This window comes from Carex rostrata, chromosome 31 (genome assembly GCF_964058835.1).
Source record: "Carex rostrata chromosome 31, lpCarRost1.2, whole genome shotgun sequence".
Lineage (NCBI taxonomy): Eukaryota > Viridiplantae > Streptophyta > Magnoliopsida > Poales > Cyperaceae > Carex > Carex rostrata.
In genome coordinates, this window is record NC_135948.1 from 22,329 (window position 1) to 42,983 (window position 20,655).

The 20,655-nt window shown below is 38.7% G+C and overlaps 1 pseudogene across 1 annotated transcript; it reads right to left on the reverse strand.

The window, feature by feature from the left end:
• Positions 1-9,265: 9,265 nt before the first annotated feature.
• Positions 9,266-11,274, reverse strand: LOC144547162 (photosystem II CP47 reaction center protein pseudogene; annotated as a pseudogene). Its single transcript, XR_013509023.1, has 2 exons — positions 11,239-11,274; positions 9,266-10,750 (listed from the first exon to the last, which is right to left on the reverse strand). The product of XR_013509023.1 is annotated as a photosystem II CP47 reaction center protein pseudogene (transcript).
• Between the last annotated feature and the right edge of the window lie 9,381 nt (positions 11,275-20,655).

Consider the following 20,655-nt stretch of genomic DNA (forward strand, 5'->3'; position numbering starts at 1 on the left):
ACGGCTTTCGGAATTTAAGTTTGAGAATGTAACCGAACTAAACCAAGTAATCGTATAATATAGGTGTAGGCTCAGTCGAGCCAGATATCGCGAGGTAATTCGAGACGCCCGATCCGTAATTAAGCGGTACGCTCGTCATAATAAGGTGCGGGATTCTTGGACTTGTTTGATACTTTATTTTCAGGAATTAAACTGTTTATTCGTTTGTCATGTTGAATGATTAATTGTTGCATATTTTGGAATTCATACTGCATATTGATTCTTGCACAAATGAGAATGATTGAATTGTTTTAGTTAAGGTTGATTGGCATGTTGGTATGGTTATTATTTGTTTAGTTCTATTAATTGTGATTGTTGTGAATGAATCTGCCAGGCCGACCTGTTTAGGTGGCTGGTTAAGGTAACGGTGACCTATCCGTTGACCGGTGTTTAAGAATTTGCCAGGTCGACCTGTTTAGGTGGCTGGATAGGGTGACGCTGCTGACTTATGCGTTTGACCTGTTAGAATTTGCCAGACCGACCTGTTTAGGTGGCTGGATAGGGTGACGCTGCTGACTTATGCGTTTGACCTGTTATGGATTTGCCAGACCGACCTGTTAAGGTGGCTGGATAAGGTGACGGTGACCTATCCGTTGACCATGTGTAATGAATTGTGCGAGGCTGACCTGTATGTGTGGTTTTGATATATTTGCTTGAGATTTAGCAAAGTGGACCTGTATATGTAACTTTGATTCCGTGTGATTTCATTTGTCAAGTTGACCTGTATTGGTGACTTGTAACCGGATCTTAGAAAATGGTTAAGCCAAACAGCAATTGCAGATGGGTGTCTGATAAAGGGTCCAGCTTGGTTGGCCATCTGTAGGCGCTTGTAACCCTACAGATGTGGGTTTGATAACGGTTCAGCTCGAAAGAACATCTGTAATTGCTACCAGCCCTAACGAACTGAGTTAGGAATCGAGTTAAGCCAAAATATATGTTGTGTTTTGAAATCCATATTGAAAACTCCGTAAACTGTGTTTCAGGTTGATTAACTGTTGTCGAGTAGTGGCATTCTGTTATTTATGTTTTCGTATATATCGGTTTGCATTGTTATTGTTTGGGTTTCATTTTTGAATATAGAGTTTGATTGCAAGTCCAATAATTCAACTGTGGCAAATTCGCACTGAGAATTTATTCTCACCCCCACCCTCCCGATTATTTTCAGGTTTGTTACTCGGACGCAGCAGATGAGGATATTGGCAATGCATATAAAAGATCCACTGCCTTGCGTGTATATGTGACGCTTGATTTATACACGCGGCAGGCTGTCAGACCCGGTGGATTTGGGGTGTGACATAGGTCGTTCTTCAGAATGGCACTGCATTGTTCTGTCAACTTCACCGTTTCATTTCCCCCCAAGCTTCGCTTATTGGATAGAATATCCTTCAGGAACTTGGCATAGGAGGGCATTTGAGTCAAGGCATCGGTGAACGGGATCGTGATTTGCAGGCCTTTGATCACCTCAGTGAATTTCGCGAATTGTGCGTTCAACTTGTTCTCAGCTAATCGTCGGGGAAAGGGCACAGGTGGTCTGTAATGTACCAATTTCTCAACTCCCTTCCCTTTCTCTTCGTCAGACTTGTCAGACTCTCTTGATGCGGGTCGCACTGTACCACTGTGGGTCGCATCCACAGGTTCTTCTGGTGTCGATGCAAGTCGCACTGTAGTGGTGCCGGTCGCATCATTGGTGGTGCCAGTCGCATCAGTTAGAATCTGATCAGTTGGGAAAGCTGGTTCATCGTATTGGGTCCCACTCCTCAGTGTGATCGCCTTAGCTTCTCCTCTGGGGTTTGGTTCTGGCTGCGCTGGCAGTTTGCCAGGTTGAGGTTGGCTAGAAGTGACGATATGACTCAGTTGCTCCAACAATTTGCTTTGGGTGGCCATTTGAGTTGCCATCGATTGCATTTGTTCCCACATCATTTGGTTCATCTTCCCTTGCTCGTGTGTGAAGTTCGTCGCATAGGGAGGCACGTATGGTCTGGAAGGGCCAGCTTGAGGTGCTCGGTTATTCTGATTAGGGAAGGAGGCGTTTTGGTAGAAGTTTCTGTTGTTGCCTCCTCCAGAAGAATTGTTCCAGTTGTTGCCAGATGATGGATTGATGAAGGAGTTATTGTTGTTGGTGGGGTTGGTGAAAGGGGGTCTGGGAGCATTGTTGAAAGGTGCAGGGTTGTGTTGACTCCTATTCCAATTCTGTTGTTCTATTGGATCCTTGGAGTAAGATCGGTTGAAGGGAGGTTTCGGAAAGAAGGAAGGTTCATTCTTGATGGAGTTGACCTGCTCGCTCTCCTCATCAGCTTGCACCAATGGACATTGCTCGTAAGCATGTCTCTCATCACCACACATGACGCATGCTTGAGGTTGCTTTTCAACTGCTTTGACGCTGAGCTTGTCCATCGCTCTCTGCATGGCGTCCATCTTAGCGGTGAGAGCCGTGATGTGATCTACCTCGTACTTGCCACCTCCTTGGCTACCTCCTAGGCCTCCTCTTCGTCTTGAGTTGTCACGGCCGGACCATTGCTGGTTCTGCGCCATGCTGTCTATCAAGTTCATAGCCTCTAAAGGCTCCCTTGACATCAGCGCTCCTCCAGCAACAGCGTCGACGTAAGCACGAGTGCTCTCGTTCAAGCCGTCATAAAACGTTTGGATCAAGAGCCAGTCTGGTATACCGTGGTGTGGACAAGAGTACTGCAGTTCTCTAAACCTTTCCCATGCCTCATTCAGGGGTTCATCAAAAATTTGACTAAAGCTGGTCAGGTCATGTCTTACCTTGGCAGTTCGTTTATGAGGGAAAAATCTGGTCAGAAACAATTTGGACAATTCCCTCCAAGTCAAAACTGAGTCCCTAGGTAAAGATCCTAACCATTTCTTTGCTTTGTCCCTAAGAGTGAAAGGAAATAGAGCAAGCTTGGTGTAATCAGCATTCTCACCGTTGGTTTTGATGGTCGTGATGCACTCGAGGAATGTTTGGAGATGGGAGTGCGGGTCCTCGTGGTCGAGTCCATGAAAGGTGTTCTGCTGCACCATGTTGACAACTCCCGGATTGAAGTTGGGTTGTTGTCCTGGAATGCGTGGCAGCCGGATTGCACCTCGCACATCTCCAGCCCTAGGCACATTGAACTCTCGTAAGGTCCTTGGCATGAAGACATCCATGTCGTCGTCAGACTGGTCGGTCAAGTCTTCTCTTTCTCTATTTCTTTCTGCATCCCTGTCCTCCCTGCTCGGATGTTCTGACATTGTCTCTGTGATGCGAGTCGCGTCAACCTCTGTGCGGGTCGCTTCAGTTGATGTCTGAGCAGGAACTGTGTCTTCTGGAGGTGTTTCGTCAAAGAGTGGTCCTCTGCTCCTCAGTTGGTAAGTCAGCTTGTATTTACCTGCAGGAGGGGGGATGAAAGCCAGTTTTTAGTAATAAGGAAGTAAAGCAAAAGAAAAGATACAAACTAAAATCTAGATTAACTAAGAAAAGCAAAAATCTAGAAAAGAATTGATAGCCGTCCCCGGCAACGGCGCCAAAACTTGTTCGCTTCTCAGAGTGTGCTTACAAAGTTCCAAATACAACTAATTGTACTTGTTTTAAACCTTGAATCCACTCACGTCTAGGATTGCAAGTGTACAATCCTATCCGTGTAGTAAAATAAGGTATCGATCCTCAGGGACGGTTAAACTCAATTCTAGACTTTCACAAATCCAAGTTAGTTACTAGAAGTTTGAAGAATTGGGTTTGATTTGTTTATGTTTCCTAATTTCAAAAGACAATTCAATTAAAGGTAAATGAAAGCGATTAAAAGATTTGGTTTTGAATCAATTATAAAAGGCGTTCTTAGGGTTTCAGACTTCATCTCGAACTTTTCCTTCTCTGGACCTATCATACAACTCGCATCATCTCTGATGCGACCTGTGTGATGCGACTCGCATCATCTCTGATGCGGGTCGCATGGCCCTCGAGCAGAGCTGACATGAGTTCGTATCTAAGTTGATTTCTTGTGCGAGGCTTCAACCTGTGGCTCTCGCCTACTGGTATCTATCCTAAATTGATTGTCTGGTTAACTAGAAGTATCTATAACCTCTCGATAATAGAAATTTCACCTCTCGGTTACTATTGATCTTAGATCTACTTCAAGTGCTCAATTACAATTGCAAGATACATCAAGGCCTAATTACTAGAAGAGATGCTATAGACATCTAACAGTAGACAATCAAGAATCAATCAAGAAATCACAATCAAGCAAACGATGAATACTCAAACAACAATCACACAAGTTCAACATTAGATCAAAACATCATTCAACTCAAAGAAAAGGTTTAGAGATTACATCTTAACCCTAAGAACTAGAGATCTACTCAAGCATAGCAAAAGAAAGCATAAAAGAGAGAGAGAATAAGCAAATCATGATGGAGCTCGAAGATCCAAAGTAGATTGGAGAGGATCTTGAAATCTTCCCTTCTCTTCTTCTTCAATCAAGCTCCAATCTCCTTCTTCTCTCTTGATCTTCGCTCTTTTTGTGTTCTGGAATGTAGAGGGGGAAAAAGCTCCCCAATTTCTGGCTTAGGACCTCTTTATATAGGCATTAGATCTGACTTGGAGCTTATCAGGTCGAATTTGAATTGGGCGGCAACAGTTGATGCGACTCGCATCAGATGGTCTTCAAGAGAGAGCAGTGAGGGTCGCATCGCAGGTCGCTTTGGGCTTGGATGCGACTCGCACCAGGTGAATGCGACTCGCATCAGAGCTTCCTGAAGTCTGCCTTTTGCCTGATTTCACCTGATTCCTGCAAAGTAGGAACCAAAACATAGCAGTACCACATTCTAGGGATATTCAATGTAAAAGGTGCTATTTGTTGGTTCAAAATATCATTTTCTGTATGGAAACAAGTTAATATAATAGGTCTAATAATGTGACATCACCCCGCTTGCTCTATTTGTCAGTTTAATTAAAATAGAACTCTTATATATTGGTTGCCGAAATTAGAAACAGAAAATACAACATGGCAAAATTTAGTAACCTAAACTTATACTTTCCGAATTAGTACACTATTACCTTCGAGTATATATTTAACATAGATTCAGAGGCCAATTTCTCTATGCATTTCACATCTTCTCCTTGTCCTGATCAATTTACATCAGATACAAACTCAAAAGGTGATCTTTCATTAGTCTTTGTTCCGTAAGGTATTGTTTTCAACTTCACTTTCAATCTTCAATATTTATGTACTTTACGTAGTTCATATTTCACCATTCTAGTATTTCAATTTTTTGGGTTCATCTGAACCTATGCATCCGACTAGGTTTTATTTTATAAAATGCCGTAATTCAACTCACCCTGAGTGTTTCCTCGCATCTTTTTAGTACCACTGGTACCAGTACTTGTCTAACAATGTATGATTTCGTTTTATGAAATCGGTGGAGCACTCCACTTTGATAAAAAAAAAATAATGAATGAATTCAGAACTTATATATGTAAATGCTTCACTCGTGAAGTCTATTAAAAAGAATTTTAGAGGTGGCACGGTATGTTCCTATGCTACAACACTAGCCTTATTCTATTTTCATAATTGATGAAAATAAATAATTTAATATAAAATGTATATATTGATCTGTATCTAAGATACAACTTCCTTATTAATAAAATTCATTTATATCTATAATTAGAAATTACCTAGATGTCAAATTACGAATTTAAATATATCATTAATTTCTTGTTTTATGTCATCGTGACAAGATTGTACTTGTGATAAATAAGTTAGTTCAATTGAGTTTAAAAATATATTGTAAAAATACAGATGGACGTAATAAGTCGGCAGCCTGACTTGCTAAATTTGTCAGTTTAATTAAAATAGAGCTTTTATTGAATGCCGAAATTAGGAACAGAAAATATACCTTGGCAAAATTTAGTAACCTAAGATTATACTTTCCGAATTAGAACTATGCCGAATTTGTGGTACTTCGGAGTATATATTTACATAGATTCAGAGGCTAATTTCTCTGTTCATTTCTCATCTTCTCCTTCTCCTGGTCGGTTTACATCAGATAGAAACTCGAAAGACGAAAGGTGATCTTTTGTTAGTCTTTGTTGCGTAAGGTATTTTTTTCATCTTCACTTTCAATCTTCAATATTTATGTACTTTACGTAGTTCATATTTCATCGTTCTAGTATTTCAATTTTTTGGATTCATGGGAACCTATGCATCCGACTTGGTTTTATTTGATAAAATGCCGTAATTCAACTCACCCTGAGTGTTCCCTCATATTTTTCTAATAAATACTAAACAACTGATTTGTCCTTGAACAGTTATCAAGATTGGAGCGGTACTTGACCTTATTAGTATCCATCATGGGGTATTTTGGAGAAGACACTGATTACATATGGATTGAAAAACAAAATGCTGGATTTTTCCGATTCAAAATCAATTATATAGAACTTGAAAACAGAATTGCCTTCTCGCCCTTTATGTCTCCAGAGATTTGTTCAGGAGGGGTTGTTTGGCATTTAAGTTACTCCAATGCATTTTGCCGGTCCTCATCCATACCGAGGGGTTCTGTGTCGCTCAATATTTGGATTAATACATTCGGTTATCAACAAAACTTTGAATTAAGTGTACTTGATAGAGCCGGCAACCCGTTAAAGACGTGTGTTTCTCGAGGAGCATCACCTTATGATTATATCTCTCTATTAATTTCGAAATCTGTTATACAAGAAGAGGCTCTCGTTGATCATGATGGTTGGTTCTTCGTAGAATGCAAAACCACTTGAGGCAGTTCGTGAAGCACCATGCATCCAAATAGGTATCGGTAGCAGCTTGGTATTTTGAAGAATGGGGAGAAAACGGATGCATGCAACTCTAGCTTTAAATTTTTTGAATTCAATGTTTTCCAGAACTTAAAATGTTATATTTAGTTTAATTGACTATTTTGTTCTTCGTTTGATGGGTTGTGTTTGTATTTCCACTGTTTGGTATTGCTTTTAGCTAGTTTCATATTTCTTAATTGTACTAATAAAGGCTCACATGCGCTGAGATGCAGTTAATCGTAAAATAAAATCAGAATATCCAACAGGCCGATATGTTTATTTATTAAGGCTATTCTTAACATCTAACCTCTTAATTTGCTGCACCAATCTATACCTCGATCCGTAGATATAAGCCTATATTTAATTTTGTATCCCTGAATCCTTTAAAACAAAAAAAAGTGGCATTTTTCTCAAGCAATATTCGAATTTTAATTTAAACATTCTTAACTAAGTATTACAACTCTAATTAAAATATAGTTTGATGCATTATAGTAAGCAAAGCAAACGTATATATATATAGAACATTAATATATTTTACATCATCTTAACTAAATTATTTAAGATGGATAATTCTAGTATGTATCTTAGTTTTAATGTGCATTCATTGTTAACATAAATATTGATGGCCAAAATTTAATCATTTTTAAAATATAGTAACTTTCTTTCTTTTTTTCGAAAAATGAGAGTATTATCGTCATGAAAAAATATTTACCTTGTTCGAGAGTGATCACATCACTCTCGACTAATCAATTGCACTAAATTGAAAATTCATATGCACGAATTTTGCCGCACTAAAAAATAGTAAAGTAAATTAGTCATGTTATTACCAGTTATGTTACATAATAACAGGGTACGTCAGGTCACATGTGTCGATCACACTTGACATGATTGTCCTCCACTACTTTAGTCACATCTTGTCACGTCACGCAATTTGATTCAGTCACGTTAACTTACCTCACATGACACGTTATGTGACCAACTTTTTGAAAAGTATTTCTTAATTATAATTTATTTGTAATAGTTTCTTTTGTATTCTATTTTGTTATTATATTTTATGAACTAACTTAAAACTTGAAAACAATAATTAAACTATATTAGTCAATTCACATTTGATTGCGTGACAAGACAATCCGCTTGCATCACTATCATCCACTATTTTAATCACGTCACGTAAAAATAAAATAGATCATGTGTCGTTCTGTGATGTGACATGACGTGACTAAGTTACGGTGTGTTTGACACGTCACATCATGTTTTTCCTTCACTAACAAAAGTAAACCCGTATAACCAAATAATTTGCTAATGAATCACACTCTATGGCAATTTAAAAAGTTTTACAACGTTAATCATTTTCAATGCATTAAAATTCATGTGTTTGGGGCATCAAAAGGCACATGGCATATATTTAGTGATTTTCTGATTAGAACAAGAAAAACAAAAAAACAATGTTCTCAGTACAACATTTTAATACACGTTTTCTGCTGAATCTAAATCTATTGAATATACTTTACACAACATATCCAAACCGTAGAAACTGATCTATTTTATGAGTGATGCAATTAAACATAAAATCAAGGGGTCATCAAGTACAAAAAATGAACGCGTTAAAATGAGCTTATAAATCTTCATTTTTTTGACCGTTTGACTTTATAATAAATGAATTCAGAAATTATATATGTAAATGCTTCACTCGTGAAGTCTATTAAAAAGAATTTTAGAGGTAGCACAGTATGTTCCTATATATGCTACAACACTAGCCTTATTCTATTTTTATAATTGATGAAAATAAATAATTTCATAGAAAATGTATTGATCTGTATCTAAGATACAACTTCCTTATTAACAAAATTCATTTATATCTATAATTAGAAATTACCTAGATGTCAAATTTGCAATTTAAATATATCATTAATTTCTTGTTTTATGTCATCGTGACAAGATTGTACTTGTGATAAATAAGTTAGTTCAATTGAGTTTAAAAATACAGATGGACGTAATAAGTCGGCAGCCTGACTTGCTAAATTTGTCAGTTTAATTAAAATAGAGCTGTTATTGAATACCGAAATTAGGAACATAAAATATACCTTGGCAAAATTTAGTAACCTAAAATTATACTTTCCAAATTTGAACTATGCCGAATTTGTGGTACTTTGGAGTATATATTTACATAGATTCAGAGGCTAATTTCTCTATTCATTTCTCATCTTCTCCTTCTCCTGATCAGTTTACATCAGATAGAAACTCGAAAGACGAAAGGTGATCTTTTGTTAGTCTTTGTTGCGTAAGGTATTCTTTTCATCTTCACTTTCAATCTTCAATATTTATGTACTTTACGTAGTTCATATTTCACCATTCTAGTATTTCAATTTTTCGGGTTCATCTGAACCTATGCATCCGACTAGGTTTTATCTTGATATTTAGATTTGGTACAATTATAGCTTCCACACCTATTCACTTGAGATCATTTATCATATAAATAAAGAAAAAGAATCAAAGAGAAGATGATGATTCAAATCAAGATTCTTTTTTCTTGTACCCGATGAAGAAAAAAAGAGGAAAGAAATCAATATACCAACCACAAAATGCTCTATAAGACAGGCTGTCTCTTTGTAGTTAGATCTCCAACTTTTTGGAATGTTCCAAATTCCACTTGAGCATCCAAATCTGGATCAATACCAGCAAAAACATCTCTGAACAAGGTTCTAGCGCCATGCCAAATGTGTCCGAAAAAGAAGAGCAAGGCGAATGTAGCATGTCCAAAAGTATACCAACCCCTTGGACTACTACGAAAAACACCGTCAGATTTCAAAGTAGCTCGATCTAATTCAAAAATCTCACCTAATTGGGCACCGGAAATGTTTCAAAAAAGGTAGGCATACGACGTACAAAAAGCTCCCGACCTTCTTTATCTCTAAAAAGGGGGTGTCCTAACCATCCAACCGCTATTCCATCTCCGTTATCCATTGAACCTGCTCTAAATAATCCCCCTTTTGCCGGATTATTACCAATGTAATCATAAAAAGCTAATTTATCAGGAATTTTAGACCAAGCTTCCGATAAACTTAGATTTTCGGCTAGCCCGGCACTAACTCTTCGATATATTTCTTGTTGAAAGTATCCCTGGTCCCATTGATAACGAGTAGGACCAAATAATTCGATTGGGGTAGTTGCTGAACCATACCACATAGTTCCTGCAACAACAAAAGCTGCAAAAAAGACAGCAACAATACTACTGGAAAGTACAGTTTCAATATTGCCCATGCGTAATCCTTTGTATAGACGTTGAGGCGGACGGACACTCAGATGGAATAAGCCTGCTAATATACCTAATGTGCCTGCAGCAATATGATGAGAGGCTATTCCTCCTGGAACAAAAGGATCAAAACCATCCACACCCCAAGCTGGATTGACAGCTTGTACTTTTCCAGTTAGTCCATAAGGACCGGACACCCATATTCCAGGACCGTACAAACCTGTTATATGGAATGCGCCAAAGCCAAAGCAAGCTACACCTGAGAGAAATAAATGAATTCCAAAAATCTTGGGCAAATCCAATGAAGGTTTTCCTGTACGTTCATCACAGAATACTTCTAAGTCCCAATATTCCCAATGCTAGATAGCTGCCAAGAAGCACAAACCAGAAAACACTATATGTGCCGCTGCAACACCTTCATAACTCCAAATACCTGGATTGGTTACAGTTCCTCCTGAAATATTCCAACCGCCCCATGAATTGGTTATTCCTAAACGAGTCATAAAAGGTATAACGAACATACCCTGTCTCCACATTGGATCAAGAACAGGATCAGAGGGATCAAAAACCGCTAATTCGTATAAAGCCATCGAACCGGCCCAACCAGCAACTAGAGCTGTGTGCATTATATGAACAGAAAGTACCGGTTCTGATATATACCACTCTGATAGGTCCTGTGGGATTAGGAGCCGCTTTTATTCTCGCAGGAGGAACACAGGGGAAACGGGCTGCATTTCCGAACTCTATGATATCTTTTAAGATTCGGAACTTCGTTGATCTAGCTGTTCAGAATTATTCGTCGATTTTGAAAAACTTACGAGATAAACGCAAACTGGTTGATAAATTTTTAAGTGTTTGTGCCAAAAGCACAAGCTACTCGGAACATGAGCTACTCTCCATTATGGAAAGTGAGCCCATTTTATCACCCAGTAAAGCTATCAATTTTGGTATTATCGATCACGTAGTGAATATACGTGAAGAGAACGAAAATAGGATCTTGGATACTCTTAATCTTTTTAGTGACCCCACCTATACCTATGAACAAAGTCGAGATTACCTTTTTTGAAATGCTATCTATCTCATGAGCTGTTTCTATCTATCTCATGAGCTGTTTCGTGAGAATATCCGGCCCTTGGTGGGGGATCTGGTAATATTGGAATACAACTCTGGTCTTAGACGCATAAAAAGAAGAGTCCATTATATCATTGAAGTGATATAATAAATATTTTTCTAAGATGAAACAAGATAAATTCAAAAAGATGATTACAAGTGGAGAGCGAATGGAAGAGAAACGAAAAAATATCGAGAAAGAATTACTTGAAGAAGAACTAGATCTAGAGGAACTGGATAAAATGAATGAAGATAAACTCGATTCAGATGAAGAGGAAGTCAACAAATTGATTGGAAAGAAATATACTCGAAACGAAATAGAGCAACTGTTTCTTCTCGCAGAAATAGAATCATCAGGAGAAATAGAAGAAAAAGAAAAAAACCTTGCTTATGATGAAGATGCTAATCAAAAGTCAAAAAAATCAATAAAATCAAAAGAATCTAAGGAATCACAAGAATCAGAGGAATCAATAAAATCAACAGAATCTAAGGAATCACAAGAATCAGAGGAATCAACAGAATCAACAGAATCTGAAGAAGATATACCTTACATGGATAAGGTCGATTCTTATCAAAGAAAAATAGGTTTGACTGACCCTGTTCAAACAGGAATAGGTCAACTCGGCGGTATCCCTGTAGCACTTGCGGTTATGGATTTTGAGTTTATCGGAGGAAGTATGGGATCGGTAGTGGGTGAAAAAATAACCCGTCTAATTCAATATGCTACGAGAAAATCCTTACCTCTCATCATTTGTTGTGCTTCTGGAGGAGCTCGTATGCAAGAAGGAAGTTTCAGCTTAATGCAGATGGGTAAAATATCTTCGACTTTATTGAATTTTCAATTCCATGAAAACTTATTTTTAGTGTCACTTCTGACATCACCTACAACAGGTGGTGTCACAGCCAGTTTTGGAATGCTTGGCGATATAATTATTGGTGAACCAGATGCATCCATTGCATTTGCAGGTAAAAGAGTGATTGAAGAAGTAATGAAGATCGAAGTACCCGAGGGTGTACAGGAAGCTGAATACTTATTGGAAAAGGGCTCATTGGATTCAATTGTACCGCGTAATCATTTCAAAGGTGTTCTTAGTGAATTATTCGCGTTCCACGGTATCTTTCATTTAAATAGAGGAGGCTTATGAAAAAAGAATTGGTATGTTCCTTTCTATTGGATTTATGGAATCATTTTGTTCTATTTTTTATTATGTTTTGCTCATTTTGGTTTGAACCACGATTTTATATCGTGGAATTTGATTATTTCATGAACAATTTTGAATTGTACATTTTTTTCTATGTGTTCTATAAATTTCTAATAGAGATTTTTCTCTATTTTATAGGATACATTTTCAAAATGTTCAAATTTTGAAATATTCATTTCGAAAACCAAATTGAGCAATATGCTAAGCTCATTCACGGGCTTATGCTAGCCTATACATTAATGTCCTTTAATGAAGACGAGCTAATGGAAAATTCAAAAAAGAGGCTTATGCTAGCCTATACAGGGTGAGTTGAATTACGACATTTTATCAAATAAAACCTAGTCGGATGCATAGGTTCAGATGAACCCGAAAAATTGAAATACTAGAATGGTGAAATATGAACTACGTAAAGTACATAAATATTGAAGATTGAAAGTGAAGATGAAAAGAATACCTTACGCAACAAAGACTAACAAAAGATCACCTTTCGTCTTTCGAGTTTCTATCTGATGTAAACTGATCAGGAGAAGGAGAAGATGAGAAATGAATAGAGAAATTAGCCTCTGAATCTATGTAAATATATACTCCAAAGTACCACAAATTCGGGATAGTTCAAATTTGGAAAGTATAATTTTAGGTTACTAAATTTTGCCAAGGTATATTTTATGTTCCTAATTTCGGTATTCAATAAAAGCTCTATTTTAATTAAACTGACAAATTTAGCAAGTCAGGCTGCCGACTTATTACGTCCATCTGTATTTTTAAACTCAATTGAACTAACTTATTTATCACAAATAAGTTAGTATTTTCCCGAATTTTGCGGTATTTCAGTTTTGCTTATTTGTGAAACTGAGTAACCGAAAATTTGTTTTTACGGGTTTTCGTCTTTTCCCTGTGAATAGTGTTTTTGCATAAAACCGCAGTTTATAGTATTCCTGGCAAAAGAAATAAACTGCTCTCTGGTTAGTCCTGGTGGATAACCTATAGAGGCACCATACATTTGGTGCTCCGTGGAGAATCATTCCCCTGGTGTAGCTCTTCTCGCTCGGTTTGCATTCCAACTGTGATTTGAAAAGAATGTATAAATTGTTATATTAATCTATTTATTTAGAAAATCAATTATGGAGTAGATCTGTAAATAGGATTAAACGGATCTTCTTGATTCATTTAATCCGTAGCTTAAGTTAGATGTAAAAAATTTTGTTTTACTCTTTCCACAGCTTAAGCTAAATTAAGGGGTTTGAACTGTCAAAACCCCAACAGAGTATCACTACCCCGATCGGGTATCTCGATAGTTTGGCTTGGATGCTTTCATCCCAGAGCTTCCGTTGATGGGCAAGGATGAAATCGACAAGTTCCACAAGTAAGTACCATCTACTTAATTTCATTATCACTTTAATATTGCCACTGTTTCTCTCATTTCTAATTATTTGTACTTGCAGTACAGCGCACACTAAGTCTAAAGTCGACTGGAGCCAGCATTTCGTCATGCAGTACAACTGGGCTCGACATCCGGAGTAGCACTTATGGAGCCCGCCATCTACTGCATCATTGGGTGCTGGTCCCGGGAATCTGAGATATGTCGTATGGTACCAGAGATGGGGCATGCCGTCAGTCTACCTGACATGCCATTATGGTGAGACCCTTCGACGTAGACTGATGGATTCATCCAGCAATTATATGCCTTGGGGTCCGATCAATGCTCACGCGGTAAGTACAACCGAAACATACTTCAATTTAAATTGCAAAATTTAATTACTTACTGTTGGCATAATCATGTTGTGTGCAGCTGTTGACCGCTATGAGATGAGTTGGACACAGCTTGGTGTGCATGGCGAAGGATGCTTGGCGATATATAGGATGCCAAATGCTCGAGCACACTGCACCAATCGTGGAGACAGGTGGTTTTGAAGGCCGCCTTGTTGGCATGCTGCGCGATGCTGGGGAGAACATCAATTGGAGGGAGATAAAGTCTGCACCACGAAATCTGGAGTACCAACCAGAGGCCATCTACGGTCACGATATGCCGCCACCTCCTGCAGGTAATTACAAGTTAATATTAAAAGTACGACACACACAATATTCTTATTTTTGTTGAATTGTTCGTTCTAACTCAGTTAACTTCCAATTATGCAGTTTATGACTCAGGTTGGGCGTTCCACGACTGGGTGTTGAAAACCCAAGGATGGGATGCTTATAGAAATAAATACGGAGTTCCAGTAAAGCTTGGCATGGTCAGTCACCGCTTTTTATTATTTATTGCAGAGTTCTTTGTATGTAGCAAAACTAACATTATTTTAATCTAGGATGGAGCACCTCGTTGGAATGCCAATCTCAGTTTTACCGTGGATGAGCTGACCTCGTTCGACACAGATGTAGAGGCGTATGGCTCCCACGAACCACGATATGGAGTGGAGATGGAGCACGACTTTGAGGCTGGTGGGAGTTCATCTCAGACTGCAGATGGCTTTGTCTCTGCATTATTTGGGTTGTAAGTGCCTTGTTATCATCCTATAGAAAGACACTACTACAGTGCTCCAAACACCTTCAATTGTAGTGTTGTATTGGGTTTTAAATACCCTATGATCTTGCCATCTGGACATGCAACTAGAGTGCTCCAAAGTCCAAACACCTTAAATTGGAGTGTTGTACTAGGGTTGTAAGTCCCCAATTATCTTGCTATCTGGAGACACTGCTAGACTGCTCCAAACTCATTCAATTGGAGTGTTGTGTTACGATTGTGAATGCCCTATTATCTTGCCACTTAAAGACACTTCTAGAGTGCTCCAAACACAATAAATTGGAGTGTTGTATTATAGTTGTAAACGCCCTTTTTTCTTTCGAGATAAAGACACTACTGGAGTGGTCTAAACACCTTCAATTGGAGTGTTGTATTAGGGTTGTAAATGCCCAATTATCTTGTCATCTAGAGACACTACTAGAATGCTCCAAACTCATTCAATTGGAGCGTTGTGTTACGATTGTAAATGCCCTATTATATTGCCATCTGGAGACGCTACTGGAGTGCTCCATATAGATTCAGTTGGAGTGTTGTATTATGGTCGTAACTGCCCTATTGTCTTGCCGTATGGAGACCCTACTAGATTGCACCAAACACCTTCAATTGAAGTGTTGTATTAGGGATGTAAATTCCCTATTACATTGCCAAATGGAGACCCTACAAGAGTGCTCCAAACACGTTCTACTAGTGTGTTGTAATAGGGTTGTAAACACCCAATTATCTTCCCATATAAAGACACTACTAGAGTGCTCCATACACCATTAATTGGAGTGTTGTGTTGGGGTTGTAAACGCCCTTTTATCTTGCTGTATAGAAACACTACTAGAGTGTTCCAAACACCTTCAATTAGAGTGTTGTATTGGGGTTGTAAATGCCCTATTATCTTGCCATCTGGGGATGCAACTAGAGTGCCCCAAATTCCTTCAATTGGAGTGTTATATTTGGGTTGTAAGTGCCTTGTTATCATCCTATAGAGAGACACTACTACAGTGCTCCAAACACCTTCAATTGTAGTGTTGTATTGGGGTTTTAAATACCCTATGATCTTGCCATCTGGACATGCAACTAGAGTGCTCCAAAGTCCAAACACCTTCAATTAGAGTGTTGTACTAAGGTTGTAAGTCCTCAATTATCTTGCTATCTGGAGACACTGCTAGACTGCTCCAAACTCATTCAATTGGAGTGTTGTGTTACGATTGTGAATGCCCTATTATCTTGCCACTTAAAGACACTTCTAGAGTGCTCCAAACACAATCAATTGGATTGTTGTCTTATAGTTGTAAACGCCCTTTTTTCTTTCGAGATAAAGACACTACTGGAGTGGTCTAAACACCTTCAATTGGAGTGTTGTATTAGGGTTGTAAATGCCCAATTATCTTGCCATCTAGAGACACTACTAGAATGCTCCAAACTCATTCAATTGGAGCGTTGTGTTACGATTGTAAATACCCTATTATATTGCCATCTGGAGACGCTACTGGAGTGCTCCATATAGATTCAGTTGGAGTGTTGTATTATGGTCGTAACTGCCCTATTGTCTTGCCGTATGGAGACCCTACTAGATTGCACCAAACACCTTCAATTGAAGTGTTGTATTAGGGATGTAAATTCCCTATTATATTGCCAAATGGAGACGCTACAAGAGTGCTCCAAACGCGTTCTACTAGTGTGTTGTAATAGGGTTGTAAACACCAAATTATCTTGCCATATAAAGACACTACTAGAGTGCTCCATACACAATTAATTGGAGTGTTGTGTTGGGGTTGTAAACGCCCTTTTATCTTGCTGTATAGAAACACTACTAGAGTGTTCCAAACACCTTCAATTAGAGTGTTGTATTGGGGTTGTAAATGCCCTATTATCTTGCCATCTGGGGATGCAACTAGAGTGCCCCAAATTCCTTCAATTGGAGTGTTATATTTGGGTTGTAAGTGCCTTGTTATCATCCTATAGAGAGACACTACTACAGTGCTCCAAACACCTTCAATTGTAGTGTTGTATTGGGGTTTTAAATACCCTATGATCTTGCCATCTGGACATGCAACTAGAGTGCTCCAAAGTCCAAACACCTTCAATTAGAGTGTTGTACTAAGGTTGTAAGTCCTCAATTATCTTGCTATCTGGAGACACTGCTAGACTGCTCCAAACTCATTCAATTGGAGTGTTGTGTTACGATTGTGAATGCCCTATTATCTTGCCACTTAAAGACACTTCTAGAGTGCTCCAAACACAATCAATTGGATTGTTGTCTTATAGTTGTAAACGCCCTTTTTTCTTTCGAGATAAAGACACTACTGGAGTGGTCTAAACACCTTCAATTGGAGTGTTGTATTAGGGTTGTAAATGCCCAATTATCTTGCCATCTAGAGACACTACTAGAATGCTCCAAACTCATTCAATTGGAGCGTTGTGTTACGATTGTAAATACCCTATTATATTGCCATCTGGAGACGCTACTGGAGTGCTCCATATAGATTCAGTTGGAGTGTTGTATTATGGTCGTAACTGCCCTATTGTCTTGCCGTATGGAGACCCTACTAGATTGCACCAAACACCTTCAATTGAAGTGTTGTATTAGGGATGTAAATTCCCTATTATATTGCCAAATGGAGACGCTACAAGAGTGCTCCAAACGCGTTCTACTAGTGTGTTGTACTAGGGTTGTAAACACCAAATTATCTTGCCATATAAAGACACTACTAGAGTGCTCCATACACAATTAATTGGAGTGTTGTGTTGGGGTTGTAAACGCCCTTTTATCTTGCTGTATAGAAACACTACTAGAGTGTTCCAAACACCTTCAATTAGAGTGTTGTATTGGGGTTGTAAATGCCCTATTATCTTGCCATCTGGGGATGCAACTAGAGTGCCCCAAATTCCTTCAATTGGAGTGTTATATTTGGGTTGTAAGTGCCTTGTTATCATCCTATAGAGAGACACTACTACAGTGCTCCAAACACCTTCAATTGTAGTGTTGTATTGGGGTTTTAAATACCCTATGATCTTGCCATCTGGACATGCAACTAGAGTGCTCCAAAGTCCAAACACCTTCAATTAGAGTGTTGTACTAAGGTTGTAAGTCCTCAATTATCTTGCTATCTGGAGACACTGCTAGACTGCTCCAAACTCATTCAATTGGAGTGTTGTGTTACGATTGTGAATGCCCTATTATCTTGCCACTTAAAGACACTTCTAGAGTGCTCCAAACACAATCAATTGGATTGTTGTCTTATAGTTGTAAACGCCCTTTTTTCTTTCGAGATAAAGACACTACTGGAGTGGTCTAAACACCTTCAATTGGAGTGTTGTATTAGGGTTGTAAATGCCCAATTATCTTGCCATCTAGAGACACTACTAGAATGCTCCAAACTCATTCAATTGGAGCGTTGTGTTACGATTGTAAATACCCTATTATATTGCCATCTGGAGACGCTACTGGAGTGCTCCATATAGATTCAGTTGGAGTGTTGTATTATGGTCGTAACTGCCCTATTGTCTTGCCGTATGGAGACCCTACTAGATTGCACCAAACACCTTCAATTGAAGTGTTGTATTAGGGATGTAAATTCCCTATTATATTGCCAAATGGAGACGCTACAAGAGTGCTCCAAACGCGTTCTACTAGTGTGTTGTAATAGGGTTGTAAACACCCAATTATCTTGCCATATAAAGACACTACTAGAGTGCTCCATACGCCATTAATTGGAGTGTTGTGTTGGGGTTGTAAACGCCCTTTTATCTTGCTGTATAGAAACACTACTAGAGTGTTCCAAACACCTTCAATTAGAGTGTTGTATTAGGGTTGTAAATGCCCTATTATCTTGCCATCTGGGGATGCAACTAGAGTGCTCCAAATTCCTTCAATTGGAGTGTAATATTTGGGTTGTAAGTGCCTTGTTATCATCCTATAGAGAGACACTACTACAGTGCTCCAAACACCTTCAATTGTAGTGTTGTATTGGGGTTTTAAATACCCTATGATCTTGCCATCTGGACAAGCAACTAGAGTGCTCCAAAGTCCAAACACCTTCAATTGGAGTGTCGTACTAAGGTTGTAAGTCCCCAATTATCTTGCTATCTGGAGACACTGCTAGACTGCTCCAAACTCATTCAATTGGAGTGTTGTGTTACGATTGTGAATGCTCTATTATCTTGCCACTTAAAGACACTTCTAGAGTGCTCCAAACACAATCAATTGGAGTGTTGTATTATAGTTGTAAACGCCCTTTTTTTCTTTCGAGATAAAGACACTACTGGAGTGGTCTAAACACCTTCAATTGGAGTGTTGTGTTAGGGTTGTAAATGCCCAATTATCTTGCCATCTAGAGACACTACTAGAATGCTCCAAACTCATTCAATTGGAGCGTTGTGTTACGATTGTAAATGCCCTATTATATTGCCATCTGGAGACGCTACTGGAGTGCTCCATATAGATTCAGTTGGAGTGTTGTATTATGGTCGTAACGGCCCTATTGTCTTGCCGTATGGAGACCCTACTAGATTGTACCAAACACCTTCAATTGAAGTGTTCTATTAGCGATGTAAATTCCCTATTACATTCCCAAATGGAGACGCTACAAGAGTGCTCCAAACACGTTCTACTAGTGTGTTGTAATAGGGTTGTAAACACCCAATTATCTTCGCATATAAAGACACTACTAGAGTGCTCCATACACCATTAATTGGAGTGTTGTGTTGGGGTTGTAAACGCCCTTTTATCTTGCTGTATAGAAACACTACTAGAGTGTTCCAAACACCTTCAATTAGAGTGTTGTATTTGGGTTGTAAGTGCCTTGTTATCATCCTATAGAGAGACACTACTACAGTGCTCCAAACACCTTCAATTGTAGTGTTGTATTGGGGTTTTAAATGCCCTATGATCTTGCCATCTGGACATGCAACTAGAGTGCTCCAAAGTCCAAACACCTTCAATTGGAGTGTTGTACTAGGGTTTTAAGTCCTCAATTATCTTGCTATCTGGAGACACTGCTAGACTGCTCCAAACTCATTCAATTGGAGTGTTGTGTTACGATTGTGAATGCCCTATTATCTTGCCACTTAAAGACACTTCTAGAGTGCTCCAAACACAATCAATTGGAGTGTTGTATTATAGTTGTAAACGCCCTTTTTTCTTTCCAGATAAAGACACTACTGGAGTGGTCTAAACACCTTCAATTGGAGTGTTGTATTAGGGTTGTCAATGCCCAATTATCTTGCCATCTAGAGACACTACTAGAATGCTCCAAACTCATTCAATTGGAGCTTTGTGTTACGATTATAAATGCCCTATTATATTGCCATCTGGAGACGCTACTGGAGTGCTCCATATAGATTCAGTTGGAGTGTTGTATTATGGTCGTAACTGCCCTATTGTCTTGCCGTATGGAGACCCTACTAGATTGCACCAAACACCTTCAATTGAAGTGTTGTATTAGGGATGTAAATTCCCTATTATATTGCCAAATGGAGACGCTACAAGAGTGGTCCAAACGCGTTCTACTAGTGTGTTGTAATAGGGTTGTAAACACGCAATTATCTTGCCATATAAAGACACTACTAGAGTGCTCCATACACCATTAATTGGAGTGTTGTGTTGGGGTTGTAAACGCCTTTTTATCTTGCTGTATAGAAACACTACTAGAGTGTTCCAAACACCTTCAATTAGAGTGTTGTATTGGGGTTGTAAATGCCCTATTATCTTGCCATCTGGGGATGCAACTAGAGTGCTCCAAATTCATTCAATTGG